General features: G+C 53.0%; 1 protein-coding gene across 1 annotated transcript in view; it reads right to left on the reverse strand.

Annotated features, from left to right (window-relative positions):
* PEBP4 (phosphatidylethanolamine binding protein 4) overlaps positions 1-18,062 on the reverse strand; it is a 229,915-nt gene that overhangs the window by 45,753 nt on the left and 166,100 nt on the right. The gene's annotated exons all lie outside the window — the stretch shown is intronic.

The following is an 18,062-nucleotide window of genomic DNA, read 5'->3' on the forward strand; positions in this document are numbered from 1 at the left end:
GTGCCCTCCCTCCTAACCAATAAATGATATTGCCTCTCTGACACTAGTTATAATTACCCCAAACTGTGATAATAAGTTTATGGGTCTGTAAATGGCCCGTGAGCTGAGGCCACGACTTATGTATCTTCGCTGCCGCAGAACGTAGCACAGTGCAGTGCACACAGTAGGCGCTTAGTGGTTGCTCATGGAAAGAATGTTGAATACAGAGCCTGTGGGGGTTGGGCCCACTAAAGGAAGGTGGGGTGCTGGGAGCCGGGAAAGGAAGACGAGTGGGGGACACAGCTGAGTGGGTGGGGCTTGCTTGACCCTGGGGGGGAGGAGGTTCCTGCTGCCAGCTGCCATGCCATCTTGGAATCACGAGCCTGGCAAGAACAACAGAATGATGTGCTGACACTGCTTGGTAAGCACCTTCAACATGCTAGGAAGCGCTTCACACAAGCGCATTCTGAGTCCAGGATGAAGGACAGCTAGTTCAAATCCCTAGACGGCTCACGAAGGCAGTGCCTTTGCAGGCTGCACTTTGCAAAGGATCATCCCGAGGCTGGGTCTGGACCCCGTGCCCTGTACGCTCTGAACCTTGCCGGCCCTCTGAGAAGCCAGGCTGTGGAGGGAAGTTGCATGAATTCCCGTGTTGGGGAGTCCTCTTTTGTACCATGCAGCTCTGTTTACAGCGGACTGGCTGCCCGGAGGAGCAGTTTTCCGGGGAGGAAGGAGATGGGCATCAGGACACTTTCATCTCTTCCCGGCTCTCTCCACCCACAGGAGGTGGGACCCAGCCGGGGTCCAAAGCCTGGAGCCTCCCAGCAAGCCAGGTGGGCCTGTGAGGTCATGCTTCCTGCCACACTTGCAGGTGGCCCTTTCCTGGGGCGCCAGCAGGTGTCAGGGGCAGGGGTGGTGTACGGGGGACCCCTTTAGCGTCCCCAGTCCCCTCTGGGGGCTGGAGGTGCCCCTTGAAGCCACTGGAAACCTCTTTTCTTGCCCGGAAGAGGTCCAAAGCATGCGTGGCTGCTGACACGGGGGAGGGGGGATGGGGGGATGGGGGAGAGCGAGAAGACCCCCCTGCAAGCCGCGTTCATACAAAATGCATTTCCCAACGTATCCCTCTGGCCTGTCGGAGCCCCTTCTGCTCACTGCTCTGTTTATACATGATAGACAACTAATTAACATCCAAACCTCCTGAAAGGTCTTTTCAGAGGTAATGTTCTGACAGGTTATGTCAGCAAGGAGCACTGATTTGTCTAAGCATGGATCACATTGTTGCAGATTGAATGAGGTGAATATTAAACTGCTTTAAATGTACTCTTCATAAAGTACTAATTACACACTCCCAAGGGAGAACAGCCAAGGAATACTAAACAGTAGAGAAGTCAACAGAAGGTTCTTTTTATAGTATGTTGCTGGGCTCTGTGTTTTTCTGTCTCCTTCTCTCTCGCTCTCTCTCTTTTTTTTACAGTAAAATCACAGCACGCTAAAGAATACACATTTATAGCACAATGCTTCTCATCTAATTATACGGCAATCATTAGTTTTAAGCTGGATGCATTATATTTTCTTTGATATATTATGCCTGAGGCACAACTCTGCATTTATTGCTGCTACTGGCGGATTCCAGTTCCCCCAACCCCCTTTTCAAACCCCAACTCCTCTCTACCCCGCGACCCTTTAAAAAATTATTTAACCCTTACTGTTAGTTCGCTTATTGTCTCAAAAAAGAATAATTGCAATTTAAATTGGCAAAAGTGGGGGAAACGACATACCCTTGGTTAATTAATTGATTTATTTGTTTTTAATTAATTAATTTATTTATTTCGGGCTGCGAGACGCTGCACGCGGGATCTTAGTTCGCCGACCAGGGATCAAACCCGTGCCCCCAGCAGTGGAAGCACGGAGTCTTAACCACTGGACCACCGGGGAAGTCCCCCCTTTGCTACTTTAAAGTGGAAAAAATAGGAAAGGAAATCTCGTGTGTTTCTGGGAGCTGTGCAATTTTTTTATTAACCAGGTACTGTCCTGAATACACAGTCTCTGCTCCCCGACCCAGTGAAATTCCTTCCTAACAAATCCTACAGGATCACGCTGAGCTCCCAGTCGCTGAGCTCCATTGTCCCTCAGGGAAAGAGATATTTATATGTATATAAATATACATCTGTAAAAGCAACAGAGGGGTGGAAAACCATGAGGCAGGGAGCAGTCCCGCAAAAATGCAGGGTGGCCCTTCAAAATGCCTATCTGCAGACGTAGCGAGAATTCTGCTCCAACAGTTTTTCTGGATATTTCTGACATCAGGCCTTGCCCATTGTTGAGAAAAAGCAAGATGAATTTTGAGATGCCCTAGATGGTCAGGTTCTCAGTCCTGAAGGGAGAAGAAGGCCAAGTTCCATGGGGATGGATGGCCTGATATTGACCCGACTGGTTTCTTCTTAGTCAGGCCTCTAGTCGTCATGCCTCTAAAGATAAAAGTGACGGCAGGGTCCCAGAAAGGTAGCATCGCTCTTGTGTAAGGAGCAAAGTGGGGTCCCCTTTCCCCACTGTGGTCTTCCTTTTCCTCCCCCGACATCAAATCAGAGAACTGTGGGATCTTGGACTTGAAGGGGTTAGAAATTTCCCATCTTTAACAGTTGAGGAACTTCAGAGCACAGAGCTGCCTGCAGTTCAGGCTGGAACCTGGGGTCCTGACTCCCAAGCTAGTACTCTTTCCACTTCGGATAGAGTAACTCCAGATGACTCTTCTCTCACACGAATGACCCAGGGCAAAGGAATAAAATGACAGAGTGCTACGGACTGAATGTTTGTGTTCCCCTCAAAGTCACATGTTGAAACCCTAATGGTATCAATGTGATGGTATTTGGAGGTGGGGCCTTTTGGGAAGTGATTAGTCATGAGAGTGGACCCCTCCTGATGGGATTAGTGCCCTTATGAGAAGTGCCAGGAGAGAGTTTGCTTCCTCTCTCTGCTCTCCTGGGGCCATGTGAGGATACAAGGCGGCTGTCCAGACGTTGGATCTGCCAGCACCTTGATCTTGGATTTCCCAGCCTCTAGAACTTGGAGAAATAAATGTTTGTCTTTTGAGCCACTCAGCCTATGGCAGTTGTTATAACAATCCAAATGGACTGAGACACAGAATTCTCTTCTCCGAGAGCTGGAAGAGGTCTGGAAAGTCACCTAGTCCACCTTTCTGTTGCTGCTTGAATCCCCTTCATGACGTCCCCAACCATGACTTGTTCATTCTTGGTTCTGGCTCCTCTGGGGTTGGAGGGTTGGCGACCTTCTCCCAGGGTGTCGGACCATCTCTGTGCAGCTCTCATGGTTAAGCAAGTGTTTAAGAGCAGTGCACGCTGGAGCGAGAGTGTCTGGGTTTAAATCCAGCACAGCCATGTCGCAGCTCTAGGACCTCGGATAGGGGACTTAACATTTCTTTGCTTCCGTTTCCTCTTCCTCTGTAAAATGGGAACAGTACAAGTGCCTGCTCTATAAGGTTTTGTGAGGCTGACAGGAGATGATATATGTCGAGCAGTGCCCAGCCTACTAAACTAACCAAGCTTAGCTATTATTATTGTTAGGAAGTTCATCTAGCTCCCTAGCATAACTGCCATGGTTGTAGCTCTGCCTGGGGCCCTACGGAACAAGATTAACTTTTCTTTTTGTGTGACTGTTTTTTTTTTGTTTGTTTTGGTTTGGTATTTTTTGCGGTATGCGGACCTCTCACTGTTGTGGCCTCTCCCGTTGCGGAGCACAGGCTCCAGACACGCAGGCTCAGCGGCCATGGCTCACGGGCCCAGCCGCTCTGCGGCATGTGGGATCTTCCCGGACCGGGGCACGAACCCGTGTCCCTTGCATCTGCAGGCGGACCCTCAACCACTGCGCCACCAGGGAAGCCCCTTGTGTGACTGTTTTCAACTATTTCATTCATTCAGTGCTCAGCTGTCACTGGATGACCCCTGCATGCCAGGTACTTAGTGCCAAGAGAAGAGAGAGATGTGGAAAAGACTTGCTCCCCGATCTCATGGATTTTTTTTTTTTTTTTTTTTTTTACATTTGTTTTGGCTGCGTTGGGTCTTCGTTGCTGCGTGTGGGCTTTCTCTAGTTGCGTGGAGCGGGGGCTACTCTTCATTGCGCTGCGCGGGTTTCTCATTGCGGTGGCTTTTCTTGTCGCAGAGCACAGGTTCTAGGCGCGGGGGCTTCTGTAGTTTTGGCGCGCAGGCTCAGTAGTTGTGGCGCACGGGCTTCGTTGCTCCGCGGCATGTGGAATCTTCCCGGACCAGGGATTGAACCCGTGTCTCCTGCATTGGCAGGTGGATTCTTAACCACTGCGCCCCCAGGGAAGTCCGATCTCATGGATTTTAAACACCAGAAGAATTTACAATTTCTCTTCAGAGCTCCTCTTCCCCAGGGGACATGCTCTGGTTTCTTTGCCTGTTCCTCACTTAACTGTTTTCCAGCCCGTTTTCCTCATGTGAAATCATTGAAAGGAATACACCAAGGATGACGAAAAAATGGTGGCAAATCTGAGCTTCAGTCCAGGGCACACTTTGTGTCCATCATCCAAACACAAGAGACTGGGATTCCATGGGTGGATGGGACCCAGGTATGCGTTGTTTCTTTTTTTTTTAAAGCTCTCGTTCTTTTTTTTAATTAATTAATTTATTTTTGCTGTGTTGGGTCTTCGTTTCTGTGCGAGGGCTTTCTCCAGTTGTGGCGAGCGGGGGCCACTCTTCATCGCGGTGCGCGGGCCTCTCACTGTCACGGCCTCTCCCATTGTGGAGCACAGGCTCCAGACGTGTAGGCTCAGTAGTTGTGGCTCACGGGCTTAGTTGTTCCGCGGCACGTGGGATCCTCCCAGACCAGGGCTCCAACCCGTGTCCCCTGCATTGGCAGGCAGACTCCCAACCACTGCGCCACCAGGGAAGCCCTAAAGCTCCTCATTCTTAAATCCAATACGTGTGTGTACGTGTGGCCATGTGTGTGTGTGTGTGTGTGCGCGCGCGCATGTGTGCACGTGCATCCCCCCACAGATGCATGCCCACAGCCCCTGACCCTGGGTAAGTGGAGGAGGCTGCCTTCGGGTCTGTCCACTTTTAGGGACACGCCTTTTTCTCAGGGCTGACTCCGGCCTTCTCCTAGCATCCCTCCTCAAGCCCAGGGTATTCTTGGCTGAGGTATTCCCCGCTACGTGAGGGTGCCAGCTGACGATACGTGAATCCTCCAGAAGGTACGACGTCATCGGTCAGTCCCCCTGCCTACCCCGCACGTCCATCCCTCCCGTCACGGATGCTGCCAAAGTTAGCACGATGGAAGATACATGTGACGCTGTCACTCGCCTGCTACAACCTGTTCCGCAAGACTCCCTGTCTACTTCAGGATCCCGTGCAAGATCGCGGCCCGTGTGCACATGAGCACGTGCGTGTCTAACCATTGCTCCATGCCCGGCGCTGTTCTTGGGACCTCACATGTGCCAGACCCGCAGCCGGGAGGGCCCCCTTCACAGCCCGTGCCTATCGTGGGCTTTGCACCTCCCCTTTTCTAAACCCTGAGGACACCACCGTGTTTCATCCATTGTTATCCCACAGCCTGACACAGTGCTTGAGACCCGAGGGAGTGGACATATACTGGTGGAATTAGGGCTGGTGCAGGTGCTATTTTTGAGGAAGCGCTCTTGCCTTGTACCAACAGATACAGGCAGCCAGCTCCTGGGCCTAACCTGATGGACCCCTTCAATATACACTCTTCCTTTTGAAGCCCAGGCATCTCCCCTTTCCCAGAATTAGGCCTTCTTCACCCTCCTGCTGGGTCTCTGTTGCAGTGTACCTCATCTGGTGATGAGGATGTCCTCTTTAGGGTCAGGAAGACCCGGCCATACACCTCTGAGGGACCCAGAGGTAATAGGGGCAGATGCTGTGCTGAGGAGAAAAGCACCCAGCATATGCCAGGCATAGTGGTAGGTGCTAGCCTGTAGAGCGACACCCTGTAGAGATGTGATCTCTGCCTTCATGGAGTTGGCATCCTCGTGCCGGTGCACCGGCTTTCTCATCTACAAATGGGGCCTCAGACTACCCATGCCACGGGGTTGCTGTATAGACTGAAACAGTGCATATAGGGTGCCTGGCAGGGAGTTAACATTCCGTGCAGTTTCCAAATGCGCATCCTTCTGCACCCCGAGAGGGGCTTGAAGAAACTGGCCCTTCTGAGTCAGGAGGAAGGCCTGTGCACATCTCTGTAGGGATGTGACCTGGTGCCTGTGACACATCCCTTGGTGGTCACCCAGCACGGAGGAGGTGTCGGGGCCGATGGTGGCCAGCCTGCCCTGATGGTGCACCTGCCGCTGGCTCTGGGGCGGCAGCACTTGGGCGACTATGAAATCCAATATGAAGGAACTCCCTCTTTCCTCTGGCACTTTGATTTACGGCCTGGGTGTCACCTTCCTCCTCGGCACAGCGTCTGGCCCTTCTCCTTTCTATGCCTTTCTCTCTCCTTGCTCACAAATACCTGGTACTTCCCACCTACCCAGCTGAGCTTTGGAGGAGACTAAACTGGCCTTGAATGACTGCTTCTGCAACCTAAGAGTTATGTGGCCTCAGGCTAGTTAGTTAATCTCCTTGAGCCTCAGTTTTCTCATTTGTAAAATGGGGCTAAGAATCCCATCCTCCCAACCTCATTGTGGGGATGGGGAGAGGAGGCGTGGGAAAGGTTCCCCCGCAGCGCCAGGCATGCCGCCAGCCCCCAGCATGCGTGTCTTTCCGGTGCCCCCATAAGTCACACTAAGGTAAGGTACTGTGGGTTTAATGGATTCCCTCTCCTCAGGAGTTCCTGCATTTCAAAAGAGGACACTGGCGCTGTCTGACACAGCACAGTAAATCGATGGCGCGAAACTTCAGGAGAAGCAGTGGGGGAGGGGAAAGAGATATTTTGGGGGCAGAAAATGGCCTTCCTTTACTTCTGAAATCACACCACTTAGACTAGCAGCTCTCAGCCTAAGAGCTGTGATGCGCTGGCATGGTACCAGCAGTTGTGAGATGGATCACAAACAAATATGTTGCTAATAATAAAGTGCCACAGTTTTCGAATAACCCCCCCCAAACACACTTTGGGGGGTTACCTTAGAGGGAATTCAAGGTTAGTTGCATGATATGGTCATACCCACTCTCATTCTTACGTGACTTCTCGAGTGGGGTAGAAAAGGGTGCACCTGGGATGGGGCACCACCTGGGCGTGCCTGCACATGGGTGTCCCTGGCCACACGTGGCCTGGTAGAAATAACAGTTGCAGGTCAGGGACCTGGAGAAAACCCTTGAGACACTTAGAAGCACTAGGCATGCTGCCCAGCGAGAGAAAAGAATGAGCCCCTGACTTCTTCTTTTTTTTTTAATTTATATTTTTTAACATCTTTATTGGAGTATAATTGCTTTACAATGGTGTGTTAGTTTCTGCTGTATAACAAAATGAATCAGCTATACGTATACATATATCCCCGTATCCCCTCCCTCTTGCGTCTCCCTCCCTCCCACCCTCCCTATCCCACCCCTCTAGGTGGTCACAAAGCACAGAGCTGATCTCCCTGTGCTATGCGGCTGCTTCCCACTAGCTATCTATTTTACGTTTGGTAGTGTATATATGTCCATGCTACTCTCTCTCGCTTTGTCACAGCTCACCCTTCCCCCTCCCGGTGTCCTCAAGTCCATTCTCTATGTCTGCATCTTTATTCCTGTCCTTCCCCTAGGTTCTTCAGAACCATTTTTTTTCTTTTTTTTTTTAGATTCCATATATATGTGTTAGCATACGGCATTTGTTTTTCTCTTTCTGACTTACTTCATTCTGTATGACAGGCTCTAGGTCTATCCACCTCATGACAAATAACTCAGTTTCGTTTCTTTTTATGAGCCCCTGACTTCTTCTGCAACAACGTGGTTGACTCCCAGGACAGAACACCATGTCTGCAGCCAGGCAAGGGCAAAGGAGCGCCCCCTCGACATGGCTCTATTACGTGAAGGCCTCAGCAAGCCTCATGGACCGTGACAGCAGTCAGAACTCTGTCGCCTTTGGGGTGGGGATATTGACTGGGAAGAGGGAGGCTTTGGGGGCACTGGAAATACTCCATGTCTTGATCTTGGTGGTGGTTACATGGTGAATGGACAGAATGTTTGTGTCCCCCTAAAATGTGTATGTGGAAACCCTACCCCCAGTATGATGGTATTAGGAGGTGGGGCCTTTGGGAGGTAATTAGGATTAGATGAGGTCCGGGGAGTGGGGCCTTCATGGTGGGATTAGCGCCCTTTTGAGAGTCAGAGAGAGCTTGTTTCCCCTCCTCCTCCTTGCTCTCCAAGGAAGCATACATTGAGAAGTCAGCTGTCTGCAATCCAGAAGAAGGCTCTCACCAGAACCTGCCGTGCTCTACCCTGATCTCAGACTTCTGGCCTCCAGGACCATGAGAAGTGTTATAAGCCACCCAGTTTATGGTATTCTGTCATAACAGCCTGAACTGACTAAGACAATGGAAGTTTTACACTTAATATCTGGGTATTTGATGGATATATTTGTAACTTAATAAAAAAATTTTTTTTGAAAAGCAGTTTGGAATCTCGGCCATACACCTGTCAAGGTTTTTCCACAGTGCACCTTGGAAGGACCTTTACAGTAGGAACCCGGGGAGCGCTGGGGTCACATCAGGCCGTCTCAGGCAGGCAGCGACTGGCCGCGAGCTCTCCCTGGTGGCTCTAAACTCCTCCTGGCTGACAACTTTTCGGGGCTGACGTCTCAGCCTCATTAGTGCCCAGTGCGTGGAGACGCGGGACCCTCACCAGATAATCTCATTGCTTCTGGCAAGACAGCTCCCAGCAGAGGCCATGGCGTGTTGTGAAGTGCTCCTTGCCTAGGATATCTGGGGGGCTGTCAGGTGCCCCCCAGAGCAGCCTCCGTGAGAGGAGTCCGGCAGACACCCAGATACCCACTGCAATCGGTGGCCCCAGGATGCTGAGGTGACTCTCCCAGCCACCCATGTGGAGCTCATTTTGTTTGCTTTGTGTGTTACTTTGCACCCACCCCTTTGGTTGCCAAGGAAACAGTGACGCAGCCTCCGGTGGGGCCTCAGGCTTAGTCAGTGTGGAGTCTTTTAAGGCAATGGTGGTTCAGTGAGGCGGCCCTGGTGCTGGGAGGGCTGGTTCGGGTGCAGGGGACAGGGCCGACTGGGGAGGGGGAGAGGGGTGACCCCGACGGAAGAGGCGGTGGCTTTGCTGCTGGCCTGCTGGACGGCGCTAGTCAGGATGAAACTTTTCACTCAGAGCCTCAGGAGACCCACCCTTGGCCGAGTCACCAGAAGATACAAGGCAGATGGTTCTAGAGGCGCGGGGGAACAGCCTTTTCCTGTCCTGGGTGTTTGTGTGGCCTGGGACAGCTGGTCTCCGAGGCTCTGGCAGGTCCAAAGCCTCTGCAGACCCATCAAACAGGAGCAGCAGAATGGGTTTCCAGGCATTAACAACGTGTTTGTGGACAATGTGGGGTGAGGGGGTTGGCTGGGAACTAAGATCCAGGGCAACCCTTCTCAATGTGAGAATGCCTTCTGTATCCTCCAGAGATGAGTCTCCCCGCTTTCCATCCCCGCACGGCCATCGCCAATGACCCCGGGACCCTGGGACTTCCCTGCCAGCATGCTGTGTCTACTGCAGCCTCTGCCGGCAGGGCCTTGGGCCTAACATCCTCTGCTCCCCAGCCCTGCTCCCTGTCACGCATTAAGTGTGTCCTGGCCCCCCCAGGACCAGGCAGCCCAGTTCCAAGGCTGGGAAGGCCTGCTGGTCGTGGGCGGGTCTACCTCAGGGTCTTGTCTGGGTGCCTCTCTTTTAAACTCCCTGCCGAGAAAGACAGGTCTGCCTGCAGCTCTGGACGGAGCTTTGGTAAGGGTGTGCCGAGTTCGCCTCTTGACTCCGAGGCTGCCCTGCGGCCTGGTGAGCACAGCCCCTCTCAGGGCAGCTCTTCCTTTCCTGTGCAGGAATGAATACCCTCTACTGTCTCACCTGAACGGGTCCCATCCCCACTCTCTAACCCCCCCACCTAACTTCCCTCTCCCTGTCATTTTCCCTATCACCCAGTCTCAAAACCTCCGAGTTATTTTTGATTCATCTTTCTCCTTTATCACCCTTATCTTGTCACTTATCAAATTCTGTCAGTTCTTCCTTCAAAATGTCTCCAGCGTATGTCCCTTCCTTTTTTAAAATTAAGTTTCATTGTTTTTCTTAGTATAAAAGAGAACTATGCACAATGTAGAAAACTTAGAAAATACCCATAACCAAAAAGAGGACAATTAAAATTACCCATAACCCTCCAGTCAAAGCTGTTATTAATATTTTGATACATGCCCCGTTCGTCCCTTGTCCCTGCCTACATACATACACCCTTTCCTTTCTTTCACGTCTCCCCATTCCTGCCACTATCACCCCGTCTACGCTCTCCTCCCCTCAGTCTCTCGGCGCCCCCCCCCACCCCCCGTTGTCCACCCTGCCACCTCTACCACTTTCTCAAGCGCTGCCTTTGAAACACGTTGACCCTCGGGCAGCCACTGGCCCGCAGGAAACAGGTGTCCCTCTGGGTGGAAGCCCACAGCTTGACGAGCTTATGGCAGGCGCCTCTGTGTGATGAGAAAGAAGGCTCCCCTTCCTCAGGGTGGAGGCAGCTCCTGGCCTGGGTGAGTGGCTAGGGGGCAGGGTGCAGGCTGCAGGCTGCATTGAAGTCCCCGCCTGTCCCTTCTGTGGGAGCAGCGAATAACTAGCCCTGGTCACACCTGCCCTTTGCTGTGTGGGGGCCAATTCTACCTTACTAACCGGTCCCAGCGCTTACGCTCCTGACCTGCCGGGCCAGTCTAGCCCCTGCTTCTCCAACACTGTGTGTTTGGCCCCTCCTGGGGTCTTTGCCCAACCTACACCCTCTACCCCCTGCTCCCCTGCCCTACCTCATAATGCTGTCCTCAGAGGCCCGGCCCAGGGGTCACACTTCATGTGCCAGTAGGGCCATGTCCCCTGTGTGTGGGGGATGGGGTCTGTGAGAACAGGAGATGGCCTGAGTTGACAGATCTTCACCCAGGTCGCTAAATGCAGTCTCCCAAGTTTTTAATGTCGCCTACGAATTCAACACGCTCAGAAGCCTTGTCTAGGCTGAGCGGAGCTGCCCAGCCCTGCCACGGCCCACCTCGTCTCTGAAGATGTCCGTGCCTCCGTCTCACCTCTCCTTGATCAGCCCTGCTCCTCACGCAGGGGTGTGAGGTCCCCTTTAGCAGCTTGGGTGATACGGTTTAGTGGAAACACACTTCTCCATTCAACAAGCATTTAGTGAGTGCCTAGGTAGATTGAGCAGTCAAAAGCCTGGGTTTGGGTTCTGATTCTACCACGTTCTTGAGCAGATCACTTAAATTCATTTTCCTACCTGTAAAATGGGGATTCAGTAGTTCTCAACCCACTGACTTGTGAAAAGGCGTTGGAATCATATACATGATGGCATTGTGTTGATATAAACTGTAAAGCTCTGTCAAATGCCATTATTCTCCCACCTTCTGTCGTTCAGGGTGTGCTAGCTTTATGTTTTGGAATGGTGTGAGCAGGCTTGCTATGGTAGTGAGTATGCATCGGACATTTGATAAGTCCTTGTGGATTAGTTAATAAAATGTACTCAAAGTGCCATATCTTTCAATAGAGGATTTGTATAGATGACAACAAAACTATATGCAATGAAAGGATAATATATAATATTGATAATGATAATAGAGCACCGGCTAAGAGCTTTTAGCATCACTGTCTCCTTTAATCTTCAAGGAAGGTACCATTATCGCCGCTGTTACACAGATGAGGAAACCGAGGCTTAGTGAGATTAATAGCTTCTCCTGAGTTGCACAGCTGGTGAAAGGTATGGACAGGAGAGGAAACAGGGAAACAAACTAACACAGTGAGGTCGCCCATGCCTTTGGAGGGTTAGAGATAATATTAACATACACAAAATCATCTAGAAGAGTCCCAGGCAAATGGTTTGCACTCAATAACTCATACCTATTATGACTGGGTTCTAGGGTCATTATAAACATTCTTTTATTTGATCCAATCCTTACAACAACCCTGTGAGATAGGGATTATTCTGTCCATTTTACAAATGGGGACACCAACGTCCAGAGAGGTTTAGTGCCTCTACCCGGGCCACACAGCTGGAGACATAGAGGCCTGCCTGGGACTCAGGTCCCACTGTGCCCTTATTCCTGTGGTCAGCTTGGGTGGGGGGGGCTCACCAACCTTTCCCCAGAAATGCTCTGCTTCTTGTAATGTTGCAGGCAGTACTTCTACGAGCCTATCAGCTGCAGGCTCCTTGTTAAGGCCTTCAAGGCAACCTGCACCAGAGCCCACCGAGCTCTTGGAGATACCTGTACGGTTGGGATGCTGAGGGCTGGGATCTCAGAGCCAGCGTGTGTCCTCCCTTTAAACTTCAAGGGAACGAAGACTTACAGAACCTATCTTGGCCCTCCCCACCCCCCCTTTTTTTTTCCCAAAGAAAAATGAAAGAATCTGATAATTACTTCTATCTACCACCCAACTGTAATAATTACCAACCTATTTCTTCACAGTGTGACAGACACCAGCTCTGGAAAACACATAGAGATAAATTAGCACTAATTGGTTTTCCTCTGGCTGTTTGAATTAGTATTTAAAGCTCCGATTACAAAGCAGAATAATTGCTATTAAGGTCCTATTGCCTATTGCCGTACAAAAGGCAGTTCTCTCGAGAACCAGCCCAGGTGTATTATTACCCTGATTACAGCATATTTAACCTGGCTCGTTAAGGGGGAGACACAGGGGACAGTTTCAATATGGCGGACCGACCACTTCCTGCAGGGTGGAAAGCTTGAAGACAGAACAGTGAGGGAAGGAAGAGGAGGGAACAGGAAAAACTGGGCCTGGAAGCCTGTGGGGATTCTTCGCAGGGGTCCTGGGGTCTCTTCCTGCTTCCCTGTCTCCCTGGGGACCTTCCTGGGTCCAGCCTACCCTGCTGTGTCCACAGCCAGCCTCCTCTTCACACCCAAGGCCAACGAAGCCCTCGCAGGCCTTCCTGGCCCCGGCGTGGAGGCCTGAGGAGAGAGGCTGCCAACTGAAGGATGCGTGGGATGTCCCGGATGTTGGCACCAGACTTGTTGCCAGTGAGCGCGTGGAGGCCTCTGCCCTCCGTCCACATCTCCTCCTTTCCAGCTCTGGGCGGGGGCTTTAGGACATGCCACGTGCTCCCTACTCCTGCTGTGGAGGATCTTGCATTTGCCCCCCTCCATCCCCTGACCCCTTCCTGGCACCATTTTCATTCTTGTTCCTCTACCGGGGTCTTTCTGACTAGAGGACTGTGGGTGAATTAGGGAGGAGGTGAGCTTGGTGAGGGCATCTTTTTTTTAAAAATTAATTAATTATTTTTGGCGGCATCGGGTCTTCGTTGCAGCACACGGGATCCTTAGCTGCGGCGTGCGGGCTCAGTAGCCCCACGGCATGTGGGATCTTAGTTCCCAGACCAGGGATTGAACTTGTGTCCCCTGCATCGGAAGGTGGATTCTTAACCACTGGACCACCAGGGAAGTCCCGGTGAGGGTGTCTTCACGGGCTTCTGTACAAAGGAGGTAGAGAGTCCCAGCTCTTCCGCTCACTGGCTACATGGTAAATCCTCCAAAGTCCAAGAGCCTCAGTCTCTTCAACTGGAAAATGGGTACAACAACCTCCCTGGTCCTGGCTTCACAGAGCTGTGAGGATCGAATGGGGGTGGGCGTTTAGGTCCTTTGTAAATCACAGGGGACTCTACCTAAATAAAGGGGCTTCTTTAATTCACTCTGGAACGGGGCTGGCTTGTGAAAAAGGCACTCAAGGTAGAACGGAGGTGCTTCTTGCTGGTCCTTTCTTTGGCCTCTTCTTCCTTTTCAGTAGCTTCCCTTCCTCCTCTTTGTCTCCTTCCCCACTTCCTCTTCCTTCCTCGAAAACTCCTAGATCTCATCTGTATCCCCATTCACGCTAGGATGTTAAGAACTCAATGAGTTACCCTTTCCTCGAGCAGCTGCATTTAAAAAGGGAGGGCTATGTTTAACCCAAAGAAATGAGTCACTAATGGTGAACTTTCAGGCAAACTGAGATGATATTTTGTGGGGGAGAAAGAGGATGTCACAGCGCTCCTCAGAGCCCCACAGGCAGCTGTCTGCTCACTGACACACAGGTCTGGTGGGGCCCTGTGCCAGGGGAGGAAGGAGGCCCCGCAGGGAATGGGTACCAGGAGAAAAGTCACCAACGGAGAGGAGGCCCTGCAAACCCGGCTGAAGCTGCTGACCCGGAATGTTCTGTGGGGGTGGGGGTGGGGGGGTGGTGTTCTGGAGGCGCTGACAATGAGCTTCTCTGGCCCATCTGTCCCCACCAGGATGTGGTTCCTGGACAGAGCTTGGGTTGGGCGTCCCTGAGGCCATCCAGAGGAGCGCAGCCTCCCCAGGTGGGCTCCGCCTTTACCTTTCTCTGTTGCCATCTGGGAAATAAAGCAAGCTGACTCTCACCCGTCAGGACTCCTTGGGGTCTTTCACCCCTTCTCTGTCCCCGGCCCTTCTGGACACTCCTGTCTCTCCCCTTCTCCTCCCCTGGACCCCTTCTTCCTTGGTCCTGCCAGCCTCTGGGTGCCACCCTCCGCCCTGTCTGGGGAGAGAAGCCACAGAGAAGGAAGCAAAGCGGTGTCTTTGAAATGGAGAACAAGGTTTGGCCGGGTCTCTTCTAGGTAATGTTCTAGGGTTTTACGGCTCTCCTTCCTTCTCTGCATCACCTGATCTCTGATACCTAAGCAGCCAGTGCCTCTCAGCACCATTCAGGGACTCCAGAGCCCCAAGACCTTTGGCCAGGGGGTTCCCAAGGTGGGCGATGAGAAGACGGCCAGGGCCCATCTGCCAGGGAGAAGCCTCTGGGTGGTCTCTGCCGGGTGGGCCCAGCTGTAGCAGCCCAGGAAAGGAGCGTCACTGCCAATGAATCCTTCCTTTACAACCATGCTGGGAGGGACGTGCAAGGGCCCGTGGGTGGGTGTTCACGTATGGGGGGGGGATTTCTTTTTAAGAGACAAGGTGGGTGGAATGGGGGAAGCCAGCTGGCTGTGGGCTCTATTTCTACTGACAAGGCTTTACCCTGTAGGTGTGAGGAATTCCAATTAAATATGCAGCCTATTTGTCTGTGTGTGGGAGAGGGTTTGCTGGGAAGGAGGGGAACGGAGGCAGCAGCGTCTCTGCGGCATACCAGCAAACCAGAAATTAGCTCCGTTCATCACAGGCACACGGGGCTTCCCTCAGCCCTCCTGTGCACTCACAGGAGTCGCGGGAAGGAGACAGACAGAGGAATCGAGAGAGAGGTTGGGGAGGCGGGATCTCCAGACTCGAAGGGCTTCCGGAATCTCTGAGTGGGCAGGAAGGAGTGCCTGACTCCTAGGCTCTTGGGGGGTGGGGTTTCCCGTTCTGGAGGCGCTGGCAGTGAGCTTCTCTAGCCCATCTGTCCCCACTGGGGACGTCGGGGGTCATCTGGGCTCACCCCCAAAACAATAGGGGTTCGTAGATACATCTGGGGGCACCTCCAACTGGGGAAGCAGGTGAGCCTGTGGCCAGGGCTGCCCAGGGCAGAGGCCATCACCTCTGCCGGGCCCAGGGACCACTTGGATTCTCCCCTTCTTCACCCCTACGGCAGAGTAGCTCTTGGAAAGCCTCATGGGCAGTGGTTTCTCTGAAGAACAGCATTCTGAAATGGTGAAGCTGGGGCTCACGTGTTGGGCGAAAGGATCACCCCAAGGAGTTTTGAGGGGGCAGTTACCTGGACCTGCAGAAGCCATTGCAAACCTTTTGCCATCCCTTCATCCTTCCTTTTACTCATAGATGGAGGAAAACATGAGAGTTCTCTAAGGTACAATGAGCAATCCAAGTTGAATCTGATAGATACACCCTTTCAAAAGCAACACGATGTGGCTTTCGGGGGATTTCCATGGGTGCCCCACCCGAGATTCTTTGAATAGCAGCTGGGCTAGCTGCACGCCAGCCGCCTTGCCCTTGGCCTTCAAACCACTGGCCTTTCAGCTAGGCGGCCGCCCCATCCTCCCGCACCGCTTTCTCCATCAGTCCAGTCTTCTCTGCATTTTTCCTCGTCTTTTCTTGTTGCTATTTCCCTCTCCATCTGCAAATGCTGATTCCTCCCTAACTCTGATCCCGCCATCTACTTCCCAACTGGTTCAAACACCATCACTTGGCGACGAGCTTCGGAACAGGTTATGGAACCGGAGACGGAGAAGGGCTGGCAGGGCATTTTTCTGATCCGGGCACCCAAGGTGGTGGTTAGGTAACCCCAGCCAGCTGACTCTTCAGAGTACCCGAATGGGGCCTGCGGGTCGGGGAGGTGACCGGCACGTGGCCTCAGTAGCCAGGCCTACCTGAAGAACGGCTTGGGGGGCACGGCTTGGGTCGGGTGGGTGGGGGAGACGGGTCCCAGGGGAGTGCAGGCGTGGGTGGAAAGACGGGGAAGGCGAGGGGGCTGCCAAGGAGGCAGCCGTGCAGACAAGCACTGTGGGCCAGAGGGAGAGGCTGGGAAAGCAGTTCAGCAGGGCAGGCGTGCCTCCTTCCTGCTCTCCCAGATCTTCTCCATCCCTTTAGCTTCCGCTCTGCTGCGTCCGCCTTCCTCCCCCACTCTCCCCACTCCCCACACCAGCTCTTCTCTCACTTTCAGAATGGCAGGGGGTGTGGCTGCTCCGGGAGAGCTTCCCGGGATGGGATGGAGGGGACAGGACCTGCCTCTCCAGCCCTGAAGATGCTCTTTCAGAGTTCCGCGTTCGACACCAAAACGAGCACAGCTTGGGTTTGCACAGGAGGGCAGTCGGGCTGCTGCCCCGGCTGCTGCAGCCCCTCACGTCTCTCTCCCCTCTGCTTCACCCCTGCCTGCCACAGAGAGCGGAAGGGAGACGGAGTGGCTTCAGGAAAGGCCTAGAGGGGGAGGGGAGGCCAGGAGGTGAGGGGATCAGAGGAGGAGAAAAGGAGAGAACATGGAGGGAGAGGTACGTCTGCGTGGAGAATGTTAAAATCAGGTTGCATGTAAGTATGTGTTTTGTTTTGTCTTTTAAACACTATTTCCTTAAATTAGGTATTAGGCAAGGAAGGTGAAGACCAAAGTGTCGGGCAAACTTAGCCCAAAAGGCACTTTTGAGTGTCCATGGGATACATCAAAACTTTTGCCGCCAGACAGAACCTTGGAAGCACTGGGGGCTCAGATAAGTGAGTGCGTCGCCCAAGCCCCGCAGTCATCTGGTGGCAGAGCTGGGACCAGGGAGTGGGGTGTGGCTTGGGCACCTCCGCCTGACCCTTTTCTCTGGACCTGGGACTGCAGATGACATTTCCAGAAAACATTTGGGTCTGCTCCCTGCAGGGCCCGCTGGGCTTGGTGGAGACTGCTTCGGGCTGTGCTGGGGGACAGGCAGGCACGGCCAGAGGCTTGGCCCAGGTCGGCCGTTCTCGTGGACATCAGTCACACTGAGAGGACCACGAGGCGGAGGGGCAGCGACATCGCGCCTGCCCTGTGTTGAGCACCTGTGACACATGACGTGAGGTGTCACGTGGATCCCACGTGGCACCGACACTTGCCTATAGGTACTCGTAGATAAGAGAAAACATCTAGGAGGAAGAAGCTCCTCTCGGTGCTCCCTGAGACTCGGGGCGTTAAGCAGACCCTCTGGGCAGAAGTCTAGGCCTTGTGTACAGAATAGTGCGCCTGACCCATCCCTTAAGTGTTCCCCTGAGCCCGGCCTGGGAGGGGCCTGAGAGAAGGTGCGGGGCGTGGCCCTGTCCTCGGGGACACACGGAGCTCTAAGTTGCTGAGGGGAAACTCCCTCAGGACAGCTGTGGTCATGGCGTGGTGGATTCTGGGGAGGGGCGAGCCCAAAGGGACGGGGATTAACCTGGGGAGGATGAGGGCATGGGTGGGATTCCTCTAGGCTGTGAGGACTGCTTGAGAAGGGAACACTTCAGCTTGGCCGGGGGCGTAAGAGGGGCAGAGAGGCAGTGGGGATGCAGCCCCTGG

The sequence above is a fragment of the Aethalodelphis obliquidens genome, unplaced genomic scaffold (genome assembly GCF_003676395.1).
Source record: "Aethalodelphis obliquidens isolate GAN/ISIS:26980383/991018 unplaced genomic scaffold, ASM367639v1 scaffold74, whole genome shotgun sequence".
Classification (NCBI taxonomy): domain Eukaryota; kingdom Metazoa; phylum Chordata; class Mammalia; order Artiodactyla; family Delphinidae; genus Aethalodelphis; species Aethalodelphis obliquidens.